The sequence below is a fragment of the Mesoplodon densirostris genome, chromosome X (genome assembly GCF_025265405.1).
Source record: "Mesoplodon densirostris isolate mMesDen1 chromosome X, mMesDen1 primary haplotype, whole genome shotgun sequence".
In the NCBI taxonomy this organism is placed as follows: Eukaryota; Metazoa; Chordata; class Mammalia; order Artiodactyla; family Ziphiidae; genus Mesoplodon; species Mesoplodon densirostris.
Window position 1 is genome coordinate 41205594 of NC_082681.1, and position 24667 is coordinate 41230260.

General features: G+C 39.3%; 1 protein-coding gene across 5 annotated transcripts in view; it reads left to right on the forward strand.

Annotated features, from left to right (window-relative positions):
* The first annotated feature begins 13558 nt into the window (after positions 1-13558).
* The window catches only part of ACSL4 (acyl-CoA synthetase long chain family member 4), an 89778-nt gene continuing 78669 nt past the window's right edge, over positions 13559-24667 (forward strand). For 4 of the 5 annotated variants that reach the window (XM_060086815.1, XM_060086816.1, XM_060086813.1 and 1 more), the window contains exon 1: positions 13561-13696. The gene's annotated coding sequence lies outside the window, so the exon portion shown is untranslated. Of the gene's footprint in view, positions 13697-24667 lie in introns of all 5 variants that reach the window. The other variant, XM_060086812.1, reaches the window with a different exon arrangement.

Genomic DNA, 24667 nt, shown 5'->3' on the forward strand with positions numbered 1-24667 from the left:
TTTTGCATCTATATTCATCAGTGATATTGGTCTGTAATTTTCTTTTTTTGTAGTATGTTTGGTTTTGATATCAGCGTGATGGTGGCCTCATAGCATGAGTTTGGCAGTGTTCCTCCCTCTGCAGGTTTTCAGAAGAGTTTGAGAAGGATGGGTGTTAGCTCTTTTCTAAATGTTTGATGTAGTTCACCTGTGAAGCCATCTGGTCCTGGACTTTTGTTTGTTGGAAGATTTTTCATCACAGTTTCAATCTCATTACTTGTGATTGGTCTGTTCATATTTTCTATTTCTTCCTGGTTCAGTCTTGGAAGGTTATACTTTTCTGAGATTTTGTCCACTTCTTCCAGGTTGTCCACTTTATTGGCATAGAGTTGCTTGTAGTCGTCTCTTATGATGCTTTGTATTTCTGTGGTGTCCATTGTAACTTCTCCTTTTTCATTTCTAATTTTATGGATGTGAATTCTCTCCCTCTTTTCCTTGATGCATCTGGCTAAAGGTTTATCAGTTTTGTTTATCTTCTCAAAGAACAAGCTTTTAGTTTTATTGATCTTTGCTATTGTTTTCTTTGTTTCTATTTCATTTATTTCTGCTCTGATCTTTATGATTTCTTTCCTTCTACTAACTTTGGGTTTTGTTTGTTCTTCTTTCTCTAGTTCCTTTAGGTGTAAGGTTAAATTGTTTATTTGAGATTTTTCTTGTTTCTTGAGGTAGGATTGTATAGCTATAAACTTCCCTCTTAGAACTGCTTTTGCTGCATCCCATAGGTTTTGGATCATTGTGTTTTCGTTGTCATTTGTCTCTTGGTATTTTTAGGTTTCCTCTTTGATTTCTTCAGGGATCTCTTGGTTATTTAGTAGCATATTGTTTAGCCTCCATGTGTTTGTGTTTTTTATATTTTTTCTCTGTAATTTATTTCGAATCTCATAGCGTTGTGGTCAGAAAAGATGCTTGATATCATTTCAATTTTCTTAAATTTACCAAGGCTTGATTTGTTACCCAAGATGTGATCTATCCTGGAGGATGTTCCATGCGCACTTGTGAAGAAAGTGTAATCTTTTGTTTGCAGATGGAAAGTCCTATGAATATCAATTAAATCTATCTGGTCTATTGTGCCATTTAAAGCTTGTGTTTCCTTATTAATTTTCTGTCTGGATGATCTGTCCATTGGTGTAAATGAGGTGTTAAAGTTCTCCACTATTACTGTGTTACTGTCAATTTTCTCTTTTATAGCTGTTAGCATTTGACTTATGTATTGAGGTGCTCCTATGTTGGGTGCATATATATTTATAATTGTTATATCTGCTTCTTGGATTGAACCCTTGATCATTATGTAGTGTCCTTCCTTGTCTCTTCTAACATTCTTTATTTTAAAGTCTATTTCACCTGATATGAGTATTATGACTCCAGCTTTATTTTGATTTCCATTTGCATGGAATCTTTTTCCATCCTTCACTTTCAGTCTGTATGTGTCCCAAGGTCTGAAGTGGGTCTCTTGTAGACTGCATATATATGGATCTTGTTTTTGTAGCCATTCAGTGATCCTATGTCTTTTGGTTGGAACATTTAATCAATTCACATTTAAGGTATTTATCGATATGTATGTTCCTATTACTATTTTCTTAATTGTTTGGGGTTTGTTTTTGTAGGTCCTCTTCTTCTCTTGTGTTTACCACTTAGATAAGTTCCTTTAACGTTTGTTGTAGAGCTGGTTTGGTGGTGCTGAATTCTCTTAGCTTTTGCTTGTCTGTAAACTTTTGATTTCTCTGTCGAATCTAAATGAGATCCTTGCTGGGTAGAGTAATCTTGGTTGTAGGTTCTTCCCTTTCATCACTTTAAGTATATCATGCCACTCCCTTCTGGCTTGTAGAGTTTCTGCTGAGAAATCAGCTATTGACCTTATCAGAGTTCCATTGTATGTTATTTGTCATTTTTCCCTTGTTGCTTTTAACAATTTTTCTTTGTCTTTAACTTTTGTCAATTTGATTACTATGTGTCTCGGTGTGTTTATCCTTGGGTTTATCCTGCCTGGAACTCCCTGTGCTTCCTGAACTTGGGTGGCTATTTCCTTTCCCATGTTAGGGAAATTTTCAGCTATAGTCTCTTCATATATTTTCTCAGGTCCTTTCTCTCTTCTCCTTCTGGGACCTCTATAATGTGAATGTTGGTGTGTTTAATGTTGTCGTAAAGGTCCCTTAGGCTGTCTTCATTTTTTTTCATTCTTTCTTCTTTATTCTGTTCTACAGCAGTGAATTCCACCATTCTCTCCTCCAGGTCACTTATCCGTTCTTCTGCCTCAGTTATTCTGCTATTTATTCCTTCTAGTGTAGTTTTCCTTTCAGTTATTGTATTGTTCATCTCTGTTTGTTTGTTCTTTAATTCTTCTAGGTCTTTGTTAAATATTTCTTGCATCTTCTCAATCTTTGCCTCCATTCTTTTTTCCGACGTCCTGGAGCATCTTCACTATCATTATTCTGAATTCTTTTTCTGGAAGGTTGCCTATCTCCACTTCACTTAGTTGTTTATCTGGGGTCTTATCTTGTTCTTTCATCTGGTACATAGTCCTCTGCCTTTTCATTTTGTCTATCTTTCTGTGAATGTGGTTTTTGTTCCTCAGGCTGCAGGACTGTAGTTCTTCTTGCTTCTGCTGTTGACCCTCTGGTGGATGAGGCTATCTGAGAGGCTTGTGCAAGCTTCCTGATGGGAGGGATTGATGGTGGGTAGAGCTGGGTGTTGCTCTGGTGGGCAGAGCTCAGTAAAACTTTGATCCACTTGTCTGCTGATGGGTGGGACAGAGTTCCCTCCCTCTTGGTTGTTTGGCCTGAGGCAACCCAGCACTGGAGCTTATAGGCTCTTTGGTAGGGCTAATGGTGGACTCCAGGAGGGCTAACACCAAGGAGTACTTCCCAGAACTTCTGCTGCCAATGTCCTTGTCCCCATGGTGGGCCACAGCCATCCCCTGCTTCTGCAGGAGACCCTCCAACACTAGCAGGTAGGTCTGGTTCAGTCTCCTATGGGGTCACTGCTCCTTCCCCCTGCGTCCTAATGCACACATTACTTTGCGTGTGCCTTCCAAGAGTGGAGTCTCTGTTTCCCCCAGACCTGTCAAAGTCCTGCAATCAAGTCCCACTGGCCTTCTAAGTCTGATTCTTTGGGAATTCCTCCTCCCATTGCTGGACCCCCAGGGGGGAGGCCTGATGTGGGGCTCAGAACCTTCACTCCAGTAGGTGGACTTCTGTGGTATAATTGTTCTCCAGTTCGTGAGTCACCAACCCAGTGGTTATGGGATTTGATTTTATTGTGATTGTGCCCCTCCTGCCATCTCATTGTGGCTTCTCCTTTGTCTTTGGATGTGGGGTATCTTTTTTGGTGGGTTCCAGTGTCTTTCTGTCAATGATTGTTCAGCAGTTAATTGTAATTCTGGTGCTCTCACAGGAGGGAGTGAGTGCACGTCCTTCTACTCCACCATCTTCATATTACTTCTGACTTTAGAATATTACTGAACTTGTACAGTTCCTTTTATACTGGGCAGAAGTTAGAAAGATCAGAAGCAAACAGGAATGAGACAGATAGTGTTATAAAATTATATTTGGCAGATACCCCAAATGTCTTCCTGGCCTCAACTCCTGAGAATATCACATTTTCCGTAACACTGGAAAGTTCCTTTCTGATATCAGGTCTTACTGGCCTTGAATATTTGCTGATACAGTTACATTTAACTGTATCATAGCAGGAATGTCATAAAAGTGGCAAACAGGAAATATGGAAGGCATATAGATGGGGTAAGTTGACCACCAACTCCATGTATCCATTGGGTAAAGAGGAGGTTGCAACCTCCTCTTCAAAGGAGTGGACCTTTGTAGAGTAGATTGACCACATGCAGATAACTGACAAATGTATTGGAATAGTTTACTTTTTTTCTTTAACAAATTAGGTAATGGAGAAGAAATCATCTTTCCCCTCAAAATTTCCACTTGCTTTCTCAGACACATTCCACATAATTAGAACATACCATATTTTCCTGTTTTTTAAATGATATTCCTGATTATTCTTTTAATCTGAGCAATACAGGGCACTTTAATAAGTGTGGTTATGGTAATTTTGCTTATGGTTAGATTATCAAACGTCTGGCAAATTGACAAGAGGTAGGCAATGTAGCAAAATAGGTTGAGCTTTGAGCCCAGTCAGGAGATCTGTGTTCCGGTCCCCAGTTCTGAAATAACTAGTTCTGTAAACTTGGATAAATTACTTAACCTCTTGAAGCCCCAGTTTCCTCATTTGTAAATAAATGAATGATTGGACTCTAGATTATCCTTAAAGTCCATTACAGCTCTAAAATTCTACTTGAGAAGTTCATGTGTTATGTTAACTTTCCGAGGCAATGCATACTCTTTCTATGTTTGCATATATAAAAATTAAAACTGTTGCCTCAGTTCAAACATGTATCAACAGAATAAGTTAAAAAGGAGAAAAAAGGAAGGCCTAGGGACAGAGGCTTTCAAGTTCTGAAGCCACGCTCCTCTTTGTGTACTGTCTAAGTGCCTTGGTATTTTCTACATGTGAAGATCTGTCCTCTGCCCTGAGGTTTCTTAATCTACGTTTTGCAATGTGTGTCTTAGATAGTTGTTTATCAAACATAATGCAACTGGCTCAGACAGGACATAACACTATTTCCTAGTCAGTGGCTAAAACGTTTCTCACCTCCTGAACTTTACCAGTCTTAAATTTCATAACTTCTGTGACCTCAAATGGAGATACCTTGACTTTCACTTAATCTGATGATGGTTTTATTTATTTATTTATTTATTTATTTATTTATTTTTTTGCAGGAAGATACTGGGTTTTGAAACGATCCCCTCCCTTCACTTGTGGAAAACTTTATACTAAATGATAAGGTGATTCTGCCCTGCCACCCATACAGCCTCCTTCCAGGCCTTGTGGCACAAGACCTGGGGAGCTCTGGGTCACTTCATTGCCATTGCCAGGGGAGTAAAACTGACAACTCTAGTCCCTGATGAAGAGTCAAGAGCTTACGATCTATCTGGGAAGGGTTATGTTACATGTAGGTACAGCATGTTCATAATATTGGGATTAATATACAAAGCCAATGGAAAGGGTGAAGCTGGTCATCTCAGATGAGAGAAGCTGACGTGGTCTTTGCATTAGTATTTACTTCCAATTTTAGAGGTTTCCTCACATTAGGATGCTACCAGAAAACTACTATAGCTAATCAATGAATTTGGTAAAGTAGCAGGATTCAAAATTAATGCACAGAAATCTCTTGCATTCCTATACACTAACGATGAAAAATCTTAAAGAGAAATTAAGGAAACTATCCTATTAACCATTGCAACAAAAAGAATAAAATATCTAGGAATAAACCTCCCTAAGGAGACAAAAGACCTGTATGCAGAAAACTATAAGACACTGATGAAAGAAATCGAAGATGACACAAACAGATGGAGATATATACCATGTTCTTGGATTGGAAGAATCAATATTGTGAAAATGACTATACTACCCAAAGCCATGTACAGATTCAATGCAATCCCTATCAAGCTGCCAAGGGCATTTTTCACAGAAGTAGAGAAAACCATTTTACAATTTGTATGGAAACACAAAAGACCCCGAATAGCCAAAGCAATCTTGAGAAAGAAAAACGGAGCTGGAGGTATCTGGCTTCCTGACTTCAGACTATACTACAAAGCTACAGTAATCAAGACAGTATGGTACCAGCACAAAAACAGAAATGTAGATCAATGGAACATGATAGAAAGCCCAGAGATAAACCCACGCACATATGGTCACCTTATCTTTGACAAAGGAGGCAAGGATATACAATGGAGAAAAGACAGCTTCTTCAATAAGTGGTGCTAGGAAAACTGGACAGCTACATGTAAAAGAATGAAATTAGAACACTTCCTAACACCATACACAAAAACAAACACAAAATGGATTAATGACTTAAACGTAAGGCCAGACACTATAAAACTCTTAGAGGAAAATATAGCCAGAACCCTCTATGGCATGAATCACAGCAAGATCCTTTTTGACCCACCTCCTCAAGAAATGGAAATAAAAACAAAAATAAACAAATGGGATCTAATGAAACTTAAAAGCTTTTGCACAGCAAAGGAAACCATAAACAAGACCAAAAGACAACCCTCAGAATGGGAGAAATTATTTGCAAATGAAACAACTGACAAAGGATTAATCTCCAAAATATACAAGCAGCTCATGCAGCTCAATAACAACAACAACAACAAAAAAACAACCCAATCCAAAAATGGGCAGAAGACCTAAATAGACATTTCTCCAAAGAAGATATACAGATTGCCCACAAACACATGAAAAGATGCTCAACATCACTAATCGTTAGAGAAACGCAAATCAAAACTACAGTGAGGTATCACCTCACACCAGTCAGAATGGCCATCATCAAAAAATCTACAAACAATAAATGCTGGAGAGAGTGTGGAGAAAAGCGAACCCTCTTGCACTGCTGGTGGGAATGTAAATTGATACAGCCACTAAGGAAAACAGTATGGAGGTTCCTTAAAAAACTAAAAATAGAACTACCATATGACCCAGCAATCCCACTACTGGGCATATACCCTTAGAAAACCATAATTCAAAAGGAGACATGTACTACAGTGTTCATTGCAGCACTATTTATAATAGCCAGGACATGGAAGCAACCTAAGTGTCCATCAACAGATGACTGGATAAATAAGATGTGGCACATATATACAGTGGAATATTACTCAGCCATAAAAGGAATGAAATAGAGTTATTTGTAGTGAGGTGGTTGGACCTAGAATCTGTCATACAGAGTGAAGTAAGTCAGAAAGAGAAAAATACCGTATGCTAACACATATATATGGAATCTAAGGGGAAAAAATGTCATAAAGAACGTAGGGATAAGACAGGAATAAAGACACAGACCTACTAGAGAATGGACTTGAGGATATGGGGAGGGGGAAGGGTAAGCTGGGACAAAGTGAAAGAGTAGCACTGACATATATACACTACCAAATGTAAAATAGATAGCTAGTGGGAAGCAGCTGCATAGCGCACGGAGATCAGCTTGGTGCTTTGTGACCACCTAGAGGGGTGGTTTAGGGAGGGTGGGAGGGAGATGCAAGAGGGAGTGGATATCGAGATATATGTATATGTATAGCTGATTCACTTTGTTAGAAAGCAGAAACTAACACAACATTGTAAAACAATTACACTCCAATAAAGATGTTAAAAAAACTGTACTAGATAAGATAAAGACTCTATCAAAATTTATGATCACAGAACTTTATCAGAAAAGTGGTCTGTTCTGCACTTAGGACCTGTTTTTCATATATTTATTACTTCTTAGCTATTTCTTTTTTGTTAATTTACAGGTGTACTTTGCATCAGTGCTTTCCTTGTGTTTCTGTATTTAGTCTTTCTCTTAGCCCTAGGTCAGCTGGTTTATTTCCCAAAAAGCAGCAGCTTCTGCAAAATGCCGGGAAAAATCCTGAATGTACACGAATAGGGCTATGACTAATACATTATGGTATATCCATACTACGGAATACTGTGTAACTGTGTAAAAAGGATGAGGTATAATTCTTTTTTTTTTTTTTTTTTTTGCGGTATGCGGGCCTCTCACTGTTGTGGCCTCTCCCGTTGCAGAGCACAGGATCTGGACACGCAGGCTCAGCGGCCATGGCTCACGGGCCTAGCAGCTCTGCGGCATGTGGGATCTTCCCGTACTGGGGCATGAACCCATGTCCCCTGCATCGGCAGGCGGACTCTCAACCACTGCACCACCAGGGAAGCCCGAGGAATAATTCTTTAGATATCTATCTACATACAAACATAATGACATGGAATAATGTTTGTGATATATTATTAAGTGCATAAGAGCAATTTGTAGAGCAATATGAATAATCTCATTTTGAAAAAATAAGTATATGTGACTGTATATGTGCACAGAAAACATTTAGAATGATATATACCAGATTGTTCACAGTTATGTCTGTGGAGAGGGATCAGAGATTCTTTTACTTCATATACTTCTATTTGAACAAAAGAAGTAAACATGCACTTCGTTTGTAATAAAAAAAAAATATATATATATATATATATAAAATAAAGAGACAATCAGTGGAAAGTGGGGATTGCTGTATGAAAATTTGCTTTGTAAATAGCCTTTCAGAAATGAATTGTTCCATGTACAGTGGTGTACAGCTACTAAGAGTTTGTCCACCTTCATATAAGACCTAATCTGCACCATGGCTCAATAAAGAGAGAGCATAGTCTCAGGCAGGAACTGATTCATAAACTGATCTAGACTGCCATACTTAAATTTTGCCCAGGGGCAATAAAATCAGGTTTGTTGAACTCTTTCATAAATACCATTGAAATGAACTTGCAGAAAGTTGAGTTTAGCCACCGATTCTGAAAGTTGCCTGTGTGGATGGATTAGATACATATCATAGCTAAAAGTGACTCTCAAAATCTATGAATTCGCCTTCAAGGTGTTTGCTTTTTTTTTTTTTTTTTTTTGCGGTACGTGGGCCTCTCACTGTTGTGGCCCCTCCCGTTGCGGAGCACAGGTTCCGGACGCACAGGCTCAGCGGCCATGGCTCACAGGCCCAGCCGCTCCACGGCATGTGGGATCCTCCCGGACCGGGGCACGAACCTGTGTCCCCCGCGTCGGCAGGCGGACTCTCAAGCACTGCACCACCAGGGAAGCCCCAAGGTATTTGCTTGAAATGTCTTTTTATAGGAAGGGTTTTCCCTAGGAATAATATAGAAGTAGGATGTTTCAAAATGAGATTTTGCTTCTCTCTTAAATGGGTTTATGTGATAATGAGATGGACATGTGAAACATTACTTATTCAGTCATATGTACATTTCCTCTGGAATAATAATAGTATCCACCTCATAGGCTCATTGCGAGGGTAAAATGAAATAATACATGTAATGTGTTTGGGGCAGTGCCCGGCACATACTAAGTATTCAATAACTGGTGGCCATCATTATCCAATCACTTGCTAAAGATTTTCCATTTGAATAACAATAACTTGGCCTGTGCCAGGTGCCATATATGGTCCAAGTGAAGGAGACATATTTCTTACAGTATTTTAGTTTGAAAAAGGATTGCTTTGAATGAATGTTCGAAGGTTTAAGCAGAGTGAATACCTAGGTATAATGATGGGCTTGTGGATTTCAAAGAAGGCATTAGAAAGGGTACATTTAGAGGATTGAAAAGAAGGGGGGTTGGCTTGGAGGTCAGAGAGTGATTTAGTGAATGAAAGTGAAGGTGGTGGTTGTAGACCACTTTGAAAGGAATTTAGCCCTTGGCTTTAAAGAAGTCACTCAATAAATAGGAGAATCTGGAGAAAGATTGGTGTGGTGTAATGGAAGGATACAAGTTTTGGTTCTAGTTTCCTTTTTTCTCATCTGTAAAATGAGGAGGTCAAAGTTAGTAATTAATAGCCACCATTTTGTACATGCTTGCCATAAGCCAGGCATCTTAGGAGCATGATTTCATTGAACCCTCCCTCAGAAAAGCCTTATGAATGAGGTACCATTATTATCCTCAACTTACAGATGAGGAGGCTGAGGCTCAGAAGAGGTTATATAACTTGGTCTAGGGTGATCCAAGTCCAAAGCCCAAATAGATTTCCTCCTGCTACTCTGACTCTATGTGGCCTCCTGACTCTAGTAGCCAATGATTCTGAGTAAGGGACATTTAAAAATTTAAAAATTTTAAAAATTGCCTTGTCTTTTAAGAATGGGTGATGAAATCAAATCTTCTTGTATGTGAAAAGGAAAGGAAAATAGAGATTTAAGGTGATTTATGATATTGATGACCTTTTCCCCTAACATTACTGGGCTAGAATCACTACAGAAAATGGGCAAAATATACAAAAGGTAACTTTTTGCAGATTTGATGACTACCACCGCCCGTTAATTTGCCTCTGGTCTTATGAATAATATGAATATTTTGTTTTTCTTTTCTTTTTGGGAAGGTTGCTAAAGCAATTTGCAAGGATATTGTGGAGGATTTTATTTAGGGGGGATAGGAATTCATTTTTCAGAAGAGAAAGAATGAGTTAATGAGAGACAGTAAATTCAAGTTTCATTAAAACCCTGCTGGGATTTTGATTTGGACTTTACAGATGAATTTGGGAAGAATCGAGTTTTTACTATACCGTGTTTTCCCATCCAGATGCGTTCAATGTCTTTCCACTTGTTTTGGCTTTTCAATTAATTTAAAAGCCAGTGAAATGTACTGGAATGACAAGAAATGGTTGTTTGAAAAGATAAAAGAGTCATTGCTCAAAAAATGACATTAAATCTAGCTGCAGTGGCTTTGGCCATTTTTGAAAGGAGTAGCCTAGGTTATTACTTATGTTCACAGTGAGAGCATCTTCTGCCTAGGTTTCTGATTTCACCAGTTGTTTCAGACATGCCATTGAAGACAATATTTGGCTTGGTTATTGGGTCTGAGGAAAAAAAAGGTCTCATGAATGACAAAGCATAACATCATTTGTCTATGCAAATATTATTATAAAGTCCTGCTGCTTGTAGTGGGACCAAAAAGGAAATTATTATTTTACAAACATGTGAAGTATGTTTAACATGCAAAGGCTTGTTACACAGTCAATGAAGAACAGTTGTTTTCTGCCCTTCCATAAATAACTAATGCCAAGAGCGGCCTGGCTATCTGTTTCAGCTTCTTGTTACAGGAGAGTAAAATGGTCAAGGCCTATATATTAGTACCTGCTAACAGAGCTGTCTTGGTAAATTCTGTTTGCCTTCAGTTTAATTTCCATGCTTTCGGTGACTTTTATGTTGTATTTTGAATCTGTCAATTGCACTGTACATTTTCCTAACTCTTCTCCATTTTCATATGTTTATCTCTTCTGTTTCTAATTGGAGTAGTAGTTCTGGGCAAAACTTATTACCTAGGAAGCCTGATGTAGTGGCACCCCGGTCTAGGAGTCTTGGGAACTCTGGTAGGAAATCCGGGCTCTGCTACTAGTTAGTTGTATGACTAGACAAGTCATTTAACCTGCATCTGTTTCTCTATTTGTAAACTAGGGATAATATTCCCCTGTCTTCCAAACTAGTAAACAATGGTGCAAATGTTCTCTCTAAAATGTCAGACAGTTGGCTGGGGGAATGTTTTGTTCCTGGGTAGTTGTTCTGGAGGGTTTCTGATGACAAGAAATTAAGCAAGGTTTATTTTGACCCTGAAAAAGTGAAAAAAGAGCAGCTAGAAATAATGTGGATACACTTGGTTTCCTTTTTGGAGATGTAGCTCTTTTATCCTCTTCACCCGGGGTGTGGTTAACTGGTGAGGAAAAGGTGGGGTACAGTAGGTGATAAAGGTAGCCAGAACTGTCAGCATTAGTGAATAGTGTAAGTGATAACGATCTTGAAAATTCAACTAGTTTCTTGTCTGATAAGTACCTCTATATCTATATTTACAGACATCCTTATACATAGGTATATATGTAGACATATTCATACATACAAACAAAAGCTGATAGCTTCAGGCTTTTCCCTTTATACCTCGTAAAGCTGGAGGAACTTCAGTAACCTAGGACTGACTCAGTGTTCATAGGAAGTTACCTAATTGAAAAGGCCTGGGCTCAGTGACTGCTAGTAAAGGAAACTGACAAGAGTACTCTTTCAGGACTTCCCTGGTGGCGCAGTCGTTGGGAGTCTGCCTGCTGATGGGGGGAATGTGGGTTCGTGTTCCGGTCCAGGAGGATCCCACGTGCCGTGGAGTAGCTGGGCCTGTGAGCCATGGCCACAGCCTGTGCGTCCGGAGCCTGTGCTCTGGAGCACAGCGGGAGAGCCCGTTGCAGTAAGAGGCCCGTGTACTGCAAAAAAAAAAAAGAGTACTCTTTCATTACGTGTCCTTTTTCATTTTGGTCTGATTTACGTGCTACACTGGGTCTGTTCTGTGTCTGTGTTTTAATTCCACCACTAGACACTAAGTTTGTTGAGGGCAGGGATGACCATTTCTTTGATTTCGTGTGTGTTAACCCTACTGTACATGACAGTGCTCTGTCACTGTAGGTACCCAGTGAATTATATAGCTGAGAAATGATTAGTTATTTCTGGTATTACAACAAGATCTTGTAAATAAACAAGACAATTAAACTTGTTGTTGAAGTCCTGAACTTTCTAGGTCAATCTCGAAAAAGGAAGTTATATGACTGCCATAGCAAAATTCATAGGCATATTATATATAAGTGGGTGGGCCTGTTGGAAATTGGATGAGTAATCCCACTTCAAAGAAGTAACATACAAAGGCTGTAGCTCTATGCTGTCCAGTTGTGGGCCTCCAACCACGTAGAGTGTCACCTGAGATGCTTATTAAAGATTCATATTTCTCAGCCCTGCTCAGATCCAGGTATCCATATTTTTAACAATCAACCCAGATGATTCAGATGCATACTAAAGTCTAAGAACAACTCTAGCCTGTAATCTGAGGTGGTCACACACACACACAAACACGCACACAAATACACACGTTGTTACCTCCAGTAATTCTATGGGAAAATACAAAACAGCAAGTGAAATGACATGTCCTTTCCTAGCAAGAAGAGGAAGCTAGTCCTCCATTGTGCATCAGACAACTGGAAGCATACTGGCATTTTCTTTCTTTTGGTGATATATTCTTGGCAGTTTGTCGTGGCTCATTTGCAATTATGGTCTGTCTCTTTTGAAACCCCGAGACAGTTCGCCAGCATTTTATTTTTAACAACAATTTCTTGAATCTCTTAGGAACAGTATTTGTAGGACTGGCTCAGAAGCAACAATCGGGGCCAGTAAGATGTCATAGTGCTGCGGTGACATTTCCTTATCAGTTAAGAGCTCTTCTGCCATTACACCATCGTGGAAATGCAAGGCATTAAGTGAAAACCCTGCATTCCTGTAATATTTCATAAGTGGGGATGGCTGGATGGGGTCTTAACGAAGTGAGAGGCGAGATAAAGGGAAGAGAGGCGTTAGCTGGGGCTCGAAGAAGCAGGATGTCTTAGGCAAAGAACGTTAAGATCTCTCTCTATAGGAAGAGCAGTGAAGTCCGAAGATGAATATCTTGAAAGGGCAGCTGGAAGACGACCCGAGGGGAACTTTCATTCTGGGGTGGAGTTCTGGGAAGCGAGCGCAGGTGCGGGAGTGGGTCCGTTCTGCACCTCGCTGAAATCAGGCGCCCGGACCTCACGAAAACACGCTCAATCACCCGGCCCCGGGGACTGGAGCTGGACCCTGCGGTGAGCCCGCGGGGAGCCGTTAGCCGGCTCAGCTTCCCCGGAGCGCACCGAACACCCCCCGCCCCCCCGCCGCTAGCGGCCCGCTCGGGCCCTCCTTTTCGGCTGACGTCGGGGTGAGCGGAGGCGGGAGCGTGGGTGGGCCGAGCGCGCCTTCGCCGGCGATTCGGCCGGCTGTGCCACACCACCGCGCGCCCCCGCTCCGCCCGCCCCTCCGGGCGCGTCTTTTCCGGGCCCGCGCCGCGCCTCGCCCCGCCTCCTCCTCCGCCGGCCCTCCGTGTGTGCGCGCGCCGCTGCGGTTTTTTCTCCGGCCTCCGTGGCGCGCCCCTCCTCGCCCCAGCGCTAACGGGCACGCGGCTCCTTTCCACCAGCCTCTCGAGTGTCGAGCGTTGGCCGGCTGCAGAGACGCCGCAGGCAGCGCCCCGGTGAGTAACCCCAGCCGGCGAGGCTCCTGCCCCGGCAACCCCTGCCCTGTCGCTGTGCCGGGGCCCCCGCTCCGGCCAAGCTATCGTCCCACACCTGAGCCCGGAGGAGGTTGAGGGGACGTTTCATTACCGGAATCCGATCGCTTTCTTCTGGAGCTCGGGCGTTCTACCCTTGCGCCTCCTCCGAGGCTGGGAAGATTCCCGAGGTCCCGCTATCATCTCCTTTGCTGAGGTCTGGGGTCCTCGAGACCCTGGCCTGCCTCTTCCTGCCGCTCACCGCCTTCCGAGAGCCAAAAGCATCTTCCCGATCGGGTACTAGGCTTTGCCATGACCCTTTCTTTCCAAATGAGCACATCAAGGGCTCGCCAGACCTCCAAACGACCTTTAGGGAGCTCCTGGACCTCAACTCCATTTTGTCCCCTTCGGGTCTCTCTATATCTGAGAGCTAGGGGATCTCTCTGGCCCTAGAAGCATCCGCCCTTCGAATTTGAGGGATGCCTTAGCTTCCGATATCCTCTTAGCTTCCGTATCTTTAGGTAGGTTAGAAAAACGGCTGGTTTATAGCAGAAACATGCTCTTATTTTTTCCTGTTCTACCTATCTACATCCCTGTCCTCCATGGGTGCTGTATATTTAGCATCAGCTTTATTCACTTCCTCTTCCTCTCATTCGATTGCCCTACAGAAAGAACTGTGGTCGATGTCAATAGCACAGAGAAGAATCGAGGAGAATATGATTCACTGCCTAACCCCCATTAAGGGGTTACATATTTTAAATAAGACGTCATTTCTTCTCTTCACTCCAGCCATCTCCTCCTTCAAAGGCATGTTTTTTCACCCTCTTGAAATGACTTTGCTCTAATCGTTCTTTTCACCTTAAAAAAAAATCATCCCTCTAAGAAACAGCGAGATGGAGAATAAGGGCGAAATGGCATTTAAATGAATCCCTTTGAAAAAGTAAGCAGTCTGCTTTATTGGTTAATGGTTTAATCAACGCCTCAGTTTCCTCATTTACAAAAATGAGGATGTTGAACGAAGGTTCCTTCTAGTGTTTTGATTCTAGGACCTCTAAACTCATGCTTAGTAACATGTTGCAGCATAACGGAGATTTAACCTGATGAAATCCTCATTTCCCGGTAGTTGCTTGTTGCTACGTTACTTTTTCTTTTATGTTGCCTCTAACAAAAAGTCACGTTACTTTTTCTTTTATATTGCCTCTAACAAATAGTTTTAACTGCTCTTGATACATAAGGCTGTAAGCAGAGATCCAATGACTGTACTGTCAATGAGCATATCAATCAAGATTTTAATAGTGTGAGGCCTCTTCCTCGGATTGTAATATAGCTCATCTTTTCGATTGAAAAGAAGTGTGAGACTTGTAAGACTCCTGTAATAATTAACACCCTCTCTGCCATTTAGGTGGAGGATGAAACATTAAACTGTTAGTCTGCTCACACCACAGAATAAAGTACCTTATTGTTCTGATAGGAGAAGTAATTTGACACCGAAAAATCCACAGAAGGTGTAATGCAACAATTAACATCTTGAATAAATTCAATTTTCCCCCTAAAACCCCTATTTTAAAAATAAGCGATTCAGATTAAGATTTTTTGTTTGAGTGTTTTGGGTAGGGGTGGGATGGGTGGAGAAAGGAGAGGCTTGCCCAGTTCAGTGAGAAGAGAAATGAATTGGGACTCCAGAGAGGCTCAGGTGCCAGTTCCAGTGCTAGCTGATTGTATAACCTTGAATAAGTCACTTTACCTCTCTTCATTTTTGCATCTGTCAAAGGGTCTTGATATTGGCAGAATAATCCGTATAAGTCCCCCAATCTGAAAAATACATACATACATATATATATATATATATATATATATATCACAATTTGCATTAAGGCTGTGCCGTAAATCCTTAGTTATTTAGAACGTTTTTCTGAAAGATCTGCTTACACTAGTTCCAATCTATATATGCATAATTCTTAATTCATCCTTATCAAATGAATTACTATATGTGGAAGTCTATAAATTGGGAAGCATTTTACAAAAGTCAGGTATTGCTAACTTAGGCTTGCAAGTGAAGAGTGTGCATACCACACTTTATTATTTTTTTTAAACATTCAGGGCTTTTAAGAAATTTGTACGGGAATGTATACATACTGCCTTATAACTGTAATTGGCTAGGCGCTTGAAAAGAATATGCAGGCATCTCAGTCATTCATTCATTTGTTCGTTCATTCAACTTATCTTATTCCTCCATCTGTCACGTATTTTGTGCCAGGCCACTAGGATATGATGGTTAAGAAGACAATCCTTACCCTGCAAGGTTTAGTTTTATAGTCCAGGATGTAGGTGATGATGGTGGGAGTTATGGAGAGACAGTTTATATGTCAGTTTATTTTTATTAACAACAGTCAAATCAGGGACAGAAGCAAAATCCTGGGGAAGTTAAGGCTCCCCAGGGGAGGAGGAGATGATTGTATTAATTATAGCCTGTAGACTCTCTTCTTGGCATTTCTTTTTTCTTTTTTTCTTTCCTTGACTTTCAGTGATTGAGACTTTAGCAAAAATGAAAGCTTTATTTTTTCCACTCCTGCTATTGGCTGGTCTTATATATTCTTTTTCTTCCTTTCTCTTTTAACTGTTTATTTTAAGATAGTTGTAGCTTCTCATACAATCATAAAAATAATCCCCTTTAATTTTCCCCAGTGGTAACATCTGGCATAACTGTAGCATAATGTCACAAGGAAATTGAGACAGATACAGTCCATCCACCTGATTCAGAGATCTCCAGTTTTACATCCACTCACTTGCATGTGTGTATTTAGTTCTATGCAGTGTTACCATATGTGTAAATTCGTGTGACTACCACCACAGTCAAGATACAGGACAATTCCATCACCCCAAAGGTCTCTAATGTTGCCCTTTTATAGCCACAGCCATCTCCCTCCCTCCCTGATCCCTGGCAATGACTGATCTGTTTTCCTTGCCTATAATTTTGTCATTTCAAGAATGGTATACAAATGAAATCATGCGATATGTAATCTTTTGTGATCGACTTTTTTTCACTCAGTGTAATTCCCTGGAGATTCATGCAGGGAATGTGTCTTGTATCAATAGTTAGTTCCTTTTCATTCCTGAGTTGTATTCCATGCTGTGGATGTATTATAGTTTAATCGTTCACCCATTGAAGGACATCTGGCTATTTCCCGTATTTTGTAACCTATTATGAATAAAACTCCTATGAAAAATTGTGAACTGGTTTTTGTAGGAACATAAATTTCCATTTCTCTGGGATAGTTGCCCAAGAGTGCAATTGCTGCTCGTATGGTAGTTGCATGTTTAGTTTTATAAGGAACTGCCGAACTGCTTTCCAGAGTGACTGTGCCATTTTACATACCCCTGCCCGTGCCCCAGCAATGCATGAATGGTGCTCATCCTTGCTGACACTTGGTGTTGTCACTATTTTTTATTTTAGCCATTCTGATAGATATGTATATAGTGATATCTTCTCATAGTTTTAATTTGCATTTCCCTGGTGGCTAATGACGTTGAACATCTTTTCATGTGCTTATCTGCCATCTCTGTATTTTCATCAGTGAAATGTGTGGTCATGTCTTTTGTCCATTTTCTAGTTGGATTTTTTTTTTTTTTTTTACTGTGGAGTTCTGAGAGTTCTTTATATATTCTTAATACTAGTGCTTTGTTGGCTACATGGTTTGCAAATATCTTCTCCCATCCTGCAGCTTGCCTTTTCGTCGTCTTCACAGGGAAGTTTCGCAGAACAAAAATCTTTAATTTTGATGAGGTCCAGTTTATCAATTTTTCCTTTTATGGATCATGCCTTTGGTGTCAAGGGGTCTTATGTACTTTTGTTATTTAATTTTATTCCTTGCTGTTCTGTATAACATCCAGTACTTCTGTAAACAGTGTGAATATTTTTTTCTTTGAGCAATCCTGGAGCTCAGATGTATTCTTTGAACTAGTGGTCTTGATGGCTTACAGTGTATGTACATACTCATACATGCTCTCACTATATTAAAATGGCTGCCATCCTTTTGTGCCTTAAAATATAATTTCTGCCTTACCAGGCAGTCAAATGAAACATTAAAATTAATATTTTAAAATTAAGTAGACACGTCATATGCCAAGGAGATTTTTGGTTTCACTTTCTAATTTTAAAATAGTTTGGCAAAACTCTATAGTTTCTAATCAACATTGTGGTAAGTATTCCAAATAAAAAAAATTGTGTTCTCATTTAAATGTACTTTGAAAGTCTGCTTCTGCATTTTAAGTAGTGAAGTTGCGAATATGATGATAGATTTAGTAGGCTTTTGCTACTCAGAATAGTGAATAGAAGACTGTTGAATTTGTCTGTCTAGACTGCATGTTTTTCTTTTATAGTAGCTACTTAATGTTCATTTTAATTATCTTTTAGAATAAGCATTAGTTTTAAGGTGACTTACAGTGTTATATTTTGAAAAATATATGTGCTCATATTATGAGAACTTACAGGAAGAGCTTAGTGATCGATTTTTAGATTATTCACTTCTGTAAGGTGGTACTGAAATTATTAATTGTCCCTTCAGTGTCACCATATTTGTTCAAATAAGTGTATAGCCAGGGAAGTGGATTTGAAAAAGATCAATCATTGGTATAAGACAAGGGCTGGTAAAATACTGCCGGTGGCCAAATCCTGCCCACCACCTGTTTTTATGAATAAATTTCTGTTGGAATACAGGCACATCCATTCATTTATGTATTGTCTGGCTGCATTCAAAATACAATGTCAGAGTTGAAACAGAGAACTTATGGCCCTAAAAGCCAATTTACTCTCTGGTAAATTTTATACAAAAAGTTTGCCCAGAGATAAAGCAACCTTAAAAATTATTGAGTCTCTATGTTATAAAGGAAATTTGACAGACTTTACCTTGACTTTTAGTATCTTTTAGGTATATTTCCGTGGGAAATTGTGGTTCAGAACAGTGTATTCATTTTCTTTAAGTCTGAAGGCACTGTGGTCTAGGAGCAGCATTAAGGAGTGGATAGAGAGTTGGGAAGGTTGATGTTGTTGTTGTTGTCGTCAAGTGTGGGATATTTCAGTGTGAATGTCAATCTACAAGTATGGCAAATAGTGAGATTGAGAAGAAGGCCTGTCCAGTTGCGATGTCCTTTGGAGATCCCACCATGAGCCAGAACGGTAACGACAGAGCCAGGTATGGCAGCACTGTTGCTCCTGCTCCCCAGACTTCTGTGATCTTTAAATACATAGTAGTTCGAGCCTATCAAGCTGACCTTAAGACTGGCTGGTTTATTATTTTGTTTGCACAGCTTCCTTTCGTAAGTTAGAAGTTCACACTTTAGTTCTTTTAAATGTCTTACCTACAAGTAATGTTGAAAATGGAAATTGAGTTAGCACCGTGGGCTGTATATTTGGAAAGAAATGGATCTCAGCCTCACATCATACACAAAAATACATTAAAGATGTATTTTAAAAATTTCTGGAAAGCACAAGATACCGTAACAAAGTTAAAAAGGCATATGACAGACTGGGGGAAAATAACTTCTACATATGCAGTGGAAGCTTTTATTGACTTCTACTTAACTGACTCACCATATTAAATGATACTCATTTCTTTCGTAAAATACACTGTGCACTGAACACTTGCTATTAGTAGGTTGGTCTCAGGTAAGCCAGGGTTGTGGACCCACCAGTACAACAGATTTTTTATTACTGAACCTATATATGCTCGTTGTTCTTGTTTTTGTAAATATGTAATTTATTTTCATATTTTATAATGTGATACAGTCTGAGTAGTGGGGAATTGAAGTTCTTACTGAAAATTTACATATGAAATGATATGGTGTCTGGTATTTGCTTCAGATTATATGGGGGTTGAGGTACGGAGTGCATAGAGATGTGAAAGAAATAAAATTCAGCACGTATAGATAATTGTTGAAGCTGGAGATAGGTTTATTATAACAAAACAAATGGTATGCTTTGGAAAGAGTTGGTGAAAGCAAGTTATTACTGTATAATTGGGTGTGGGTAAGACAACGATAAAAGATTTGTATAAAATAAATACAAAAAATCTGAAGGGTTCTCTACTCATAGTTCCTTGCAAGTGTCTTTTAAGTTCTTTGAAGTTCTACATTATCTAATAATTCAAATTAAATTTCTTTACAATCCGTGGGCCTGGAGTTAAAGAAAGGTCTTGGCTTCTTGGCCCTTTATCAAAAGTTTGACGAGCGAGTGTACATTTACCACTGATAAAATGAAATGTTTGTCATGTGCATATTTTCTTATGACTGTTCACCTTAGTTGTCCTTTTCAATTAGCTAATCAAGTGTTCCAAATAACATTAGATAAAAAGGTTTCTACTGTGTAATATCTATGATATGTAAAGAGCTCCTACAGATCAATAAGAAAAAGGCACCTGTTGGAAAAAGTGGCACAAGGTTATGAGTTGACCTTTCACATAATAAGAGATTGAAATGATGATTTAAAAAGAAAACATGCTCAAATTCATTCTAGTAATTAGGGAAATGAAAACTTTTTTTTTTTTTTACCAAATACATTGGCAAAAACTATAATACTCACTTTTTGAAAGAAATGGGCACTCTCATACACTGTTAATGAGAGTGCAAATTGTGTAGCTTTTTGATAGTACCAAAATCCTCTAATTTTTTAAATATGCATATATTTTGACCCAGCAATTCTGTAGGAAGCTATTCTAAGGAAATAGCTGCACATTTGTATAAAGATGCATACAAGATTTCAATGCAGTGAAACTGGTCATAACAGTGAAAACTTGGCAGCAACCTAAATGTCCATCAGAAGGGGAATGATTTAAATAAATGGCATGCTGTTCTGTGGAGTAACATGGGGCTATTAAAGGAAAGAAACCCTTCAGACCTATGTAAACTGATATAGGAGTTCCAAAATATGTTGTTAAAAGTGGGGGAGGCAGAGGAGGGAGTTATAGAACAGTCCGTATACCATGATTCCACTTATCTAAAAGAACAAAACCTTACCATGCGTATGGATGATACAAAAAAATGTGATTGATATGCACCACAAATGGTTATCTCTAGGGCAGAAGGGAGTGGTGTTAGAGGAAGGCAGTATAGAGATACTTATACATTTTACCCTATACAATTCTACAATGAATTTTAGTTTATGATTACTATTTTGATAGTAATTATACAGATTCATCATATGCAACATTACACACTGGAGGATAATTACAATGCGATTCTGAAATGGAGTGAATGCCTTGTATTTAGAGAGCACTCAGGTAGTTTTTAAAAATAATTTTCTCCCTTTGTTAAAGTACTATTTGTATTGTCTAAATTTTCTGCACTGAAAATATGAGTATAAAGAAGAATAAGAGCACCATAATCCCATACCCAGGGAGATCTTTTGTCAACTTTTGGGTACACGTTTGTGTACACACATGTTTGGATGCTTGCATGCACACGTGTGCACACATACATACACGTGTGCACACATGTATCTTCTTTCTACAAAAATGGGTTCTTACTGTGCATACCGATTTGTAATTTGCTTCCTTTAACTTGACTCTATACTGTGAGCATCTTTCGCGTTTGGTAACTCTGAATAAGTGAAAAAGACATCTTAGTGGGAAGAAGAACAACACTGTGCCATGTAAGTGTAGTGTTCTACTTAAAATAACTGGTTTCTAGGACAAACTATAATCTTAAAGTCATGGCCACCAAAAGTAAATAACCAAGGAATTAAAAACTCCTCAATGTTAAACCAGTTCAGTTCTGTTTGGAATTTATGCACATGTTGTTTAAATTGTAGTTACTAGTAATGATGTATAAGTGCAATGTATTAAAATGTCATTAGGAATCTTTTGGGTGGAGTTTGGTTTTAATGAAGATTTTAAAACTGAGCTTGAACAGTTATTTTGGTTCAAAGAAAAACCAACTGCTCTAATTTTTGGTAAATGTGTGGGCTTAGTTGTGTTTTCACAACTTATAAAAGTAAAGAAAATCTAGGTCTCTGTGGCAACATGAATCTTTGTCTACGGTAACTCAGTCTATAGTATATAAAATTGTACATTAGGAGAACTGTGTTTGATTTGGGCAAGTATGTACGTATTCTGCTCGCATGTCCTCTAGAAGCATTTATTAAGCACATCCGCTGTAGGCCCATTATATCCTTTTCTGGGTTTATGCTGTGGGACTTAGAGGTGAAAAGACCTTAGTTTATGATGAATTCAATAGAGTATTTTACGAAAGAAGATTCTACCTTGTAGACAATGGTGTTAATGTGATGGCCTAGCGTAGCTGCTCATATTTTTGTTATGGCGATTGAAATAGCTTCGCCGCTCTCCAAGGCTGTGCATCTTGTGCATTTTGGCCTTTCTGGAATTGATTTCACAGCAAGAGGATTTTTTTTTCATAAGCACTGTGAAGTTAGCAGATTTTATGTGGGAGTCAGAATAGAGGTTTCCCATTTCTCACTTGATTAATGACAGGGACATGTGAGATGAGGCTATTAACAGAGGTATTGAAAATATTTATGGTGGCTTCTAGTGGTTGTTAAGAAGTTAAGGCAGTGGAAGGCATGGTGAAATACCTGTTTTCTCTTAGGTGTCCTGTTTATTACCTTCAATATGTGCCTAAAGCATTTTAATACTACAAAAAAAAAGTAATGATAGGGTTTTGAAGGACCACTCCCCTGGGGGTACCCGAGTGACGAGTCATCAGAGAAAGCCTGCAGAAATGGGCAGAGCTGCTCCTGCTGAAATGGTGGTCATTCGTTATTCTCAGAATATGTTAGTCATTTCTGCTTCTCAAATGAACTGAAAGCTGAACATTTCCCGCAGACAGGAAACAGGAACTTGGTTGAATGAGCTTAAAGTTCAGTTATGGTTTTGGAAACAGAAGAGAAGACAGAACTAGCACTAGTATCTCATGGGATGCATCCAAGTAAAAGATGCTGTGTTCCCCATGACCACTGAAGATACTAAGTTGAGACATAGCTTAAAAGAGTAATTGAAAAATCATCACTTGACTGAGGGGTAGAACTGGGCAGAACTAGCCACAAACAACTGTCAGATGAATGTGTTTCAGACAAATAGAGCAGAAAAGGGAAAAGCAGGCTAGGATAATGGTATTCTTGTACTTGGAACCACAGAGACCTTCAGGATTTGGTGCAAGGTTAGTTTAGTATGGTTTAAAGCCTCTGGTGAAATATTTGGGATTCCGTTTGTGCCCAGGCACTTCCTTACAGGAGTGAGTAGGTTAGAATTTCTGTGAAGCAGGTGGTTTCCATACTCTGGAAACTAGAAAAGTCATGGTTCAGGCTCACTGTTTGGTGAATTATAGCAACCTGCAGATGGGAAGCTGTGTAGTGTTTATTTTTCCCAATAGAAAGAAATGTCAGTATTAGCATATTCATTCAAATATAGTTACACATTATACATTTTTAAGCAGAATGACTGAACTCGTAAGGACATTATATAACACAGATTTTCCACCAGAAATTTTTGGATTCCTTTGCTTAGATTTTGTTTTCAGTGTCAAGTATAAAGGCCAGGGTTTTTATGTGGAAGCAGGTTTTTAATTTATGCACATATTTACATTAATTTTAATATTCTCCTGATCACCAAGAGATTGTTGAATATTAAACTGTTAGTAAGGGAGTAACTTTATTTAGGAAGTATCCCCCAAAGAATTTACTTCTTTACAGGTAATTTGAGAAAAGACAACTGCAAAATGGAAACTTCCCTGGTGAATCTCCCACATCCTTTTTTAATCCATGTTTTGAAATGGAGTTCCCCAACCTCACTTTTATGCCTTTCTTTTAGGACTGAGTAGAATTGAATGAGGGGTGATCCTCAACCCCAGAAGTACAAAGTGTTCATTGGGGTTAAAAAGATACTTGTACTTGCCCTGCCGGCTGACTTGAATCCTAGCTCAGTAGAGTCATTCTGGAGTCACTGTAAGCATAAGGGCTCTGCAAAGGTAGAAGAATATTCTACCTGGCTCTTGGAGGAAGAATATTCCAGTGCTCAGATAGCTTCCCAATCTCTGTCTTGTCTCAGTGGTACCCTGCATTTGAGCCGTTGTTATTTGGTTATATGAAATGTTTGTGTGGAGTGATTGGCCTATGATTGCAGTGATATAGTACATGTGGTGCAATGGGAGAGTCATTCCTAACTTAACTTTCAGACAGCTGATCTTTTTCTCAAAAAGCCCCTAACCCTAAAGATTGTAGGTTTTTTTTTTTTTTAACTTCTTAGGGAGAAAGTGCTTCCTTACAATCTAGCTTCTAATTGTCCTCAACTGAGGAAGACTGTTGACCACTTCCCTCCCTGCCTTTGATTGAAGGGTCATGTTGCTTAGGGCACTGCCCACAGGAAAGAGGAGGTCAGTGCTATACTAGGGCATGACCAAAGGAGTGAGAGTTGACCATGAACATATGGTCTCTAGCCAGAGCGTACCTTGAGTTTTGAAAACTAGGAATCTCAACTCCAGTTTGTTCTTTAGAGACATATTTTAAAAACAAGCTGCAGCCTATTGGGTCCCTAAGCTAAGAGTGTGATGAGAAGCCTTGCAGTGTTTAATCTGATATCACAGTCTCTGGTGGAAATCTGCAAAAGTGAGTCAAAACTCTTTGTTTTTCCAAAGACAGGATTGTTGTTATGAAACACATATATGTTACTTTAATGACTTTGATGAGATGCAAGCAACTTATTTTGAAGCAGCTAATTTTGGCTGAAAGAATTGCTTTTCAGCCTAGAGTTGATTTCTTTAATTTTGCATCATTCCTAGCTAATGTGACACTAAGGTAATTTTATTTGTCTGGTCTCTTCTAGATGTCATTACATTTTGTCATGAGATCATGAGAAAATGTTTCTTCTGCTTTGAGAGGAGTGATTAGGAGTCTGTTTAGGATGGAAAATCAATTCTTAGATTTGTTGCCTCTGCTGCTGGCCTCTGCCT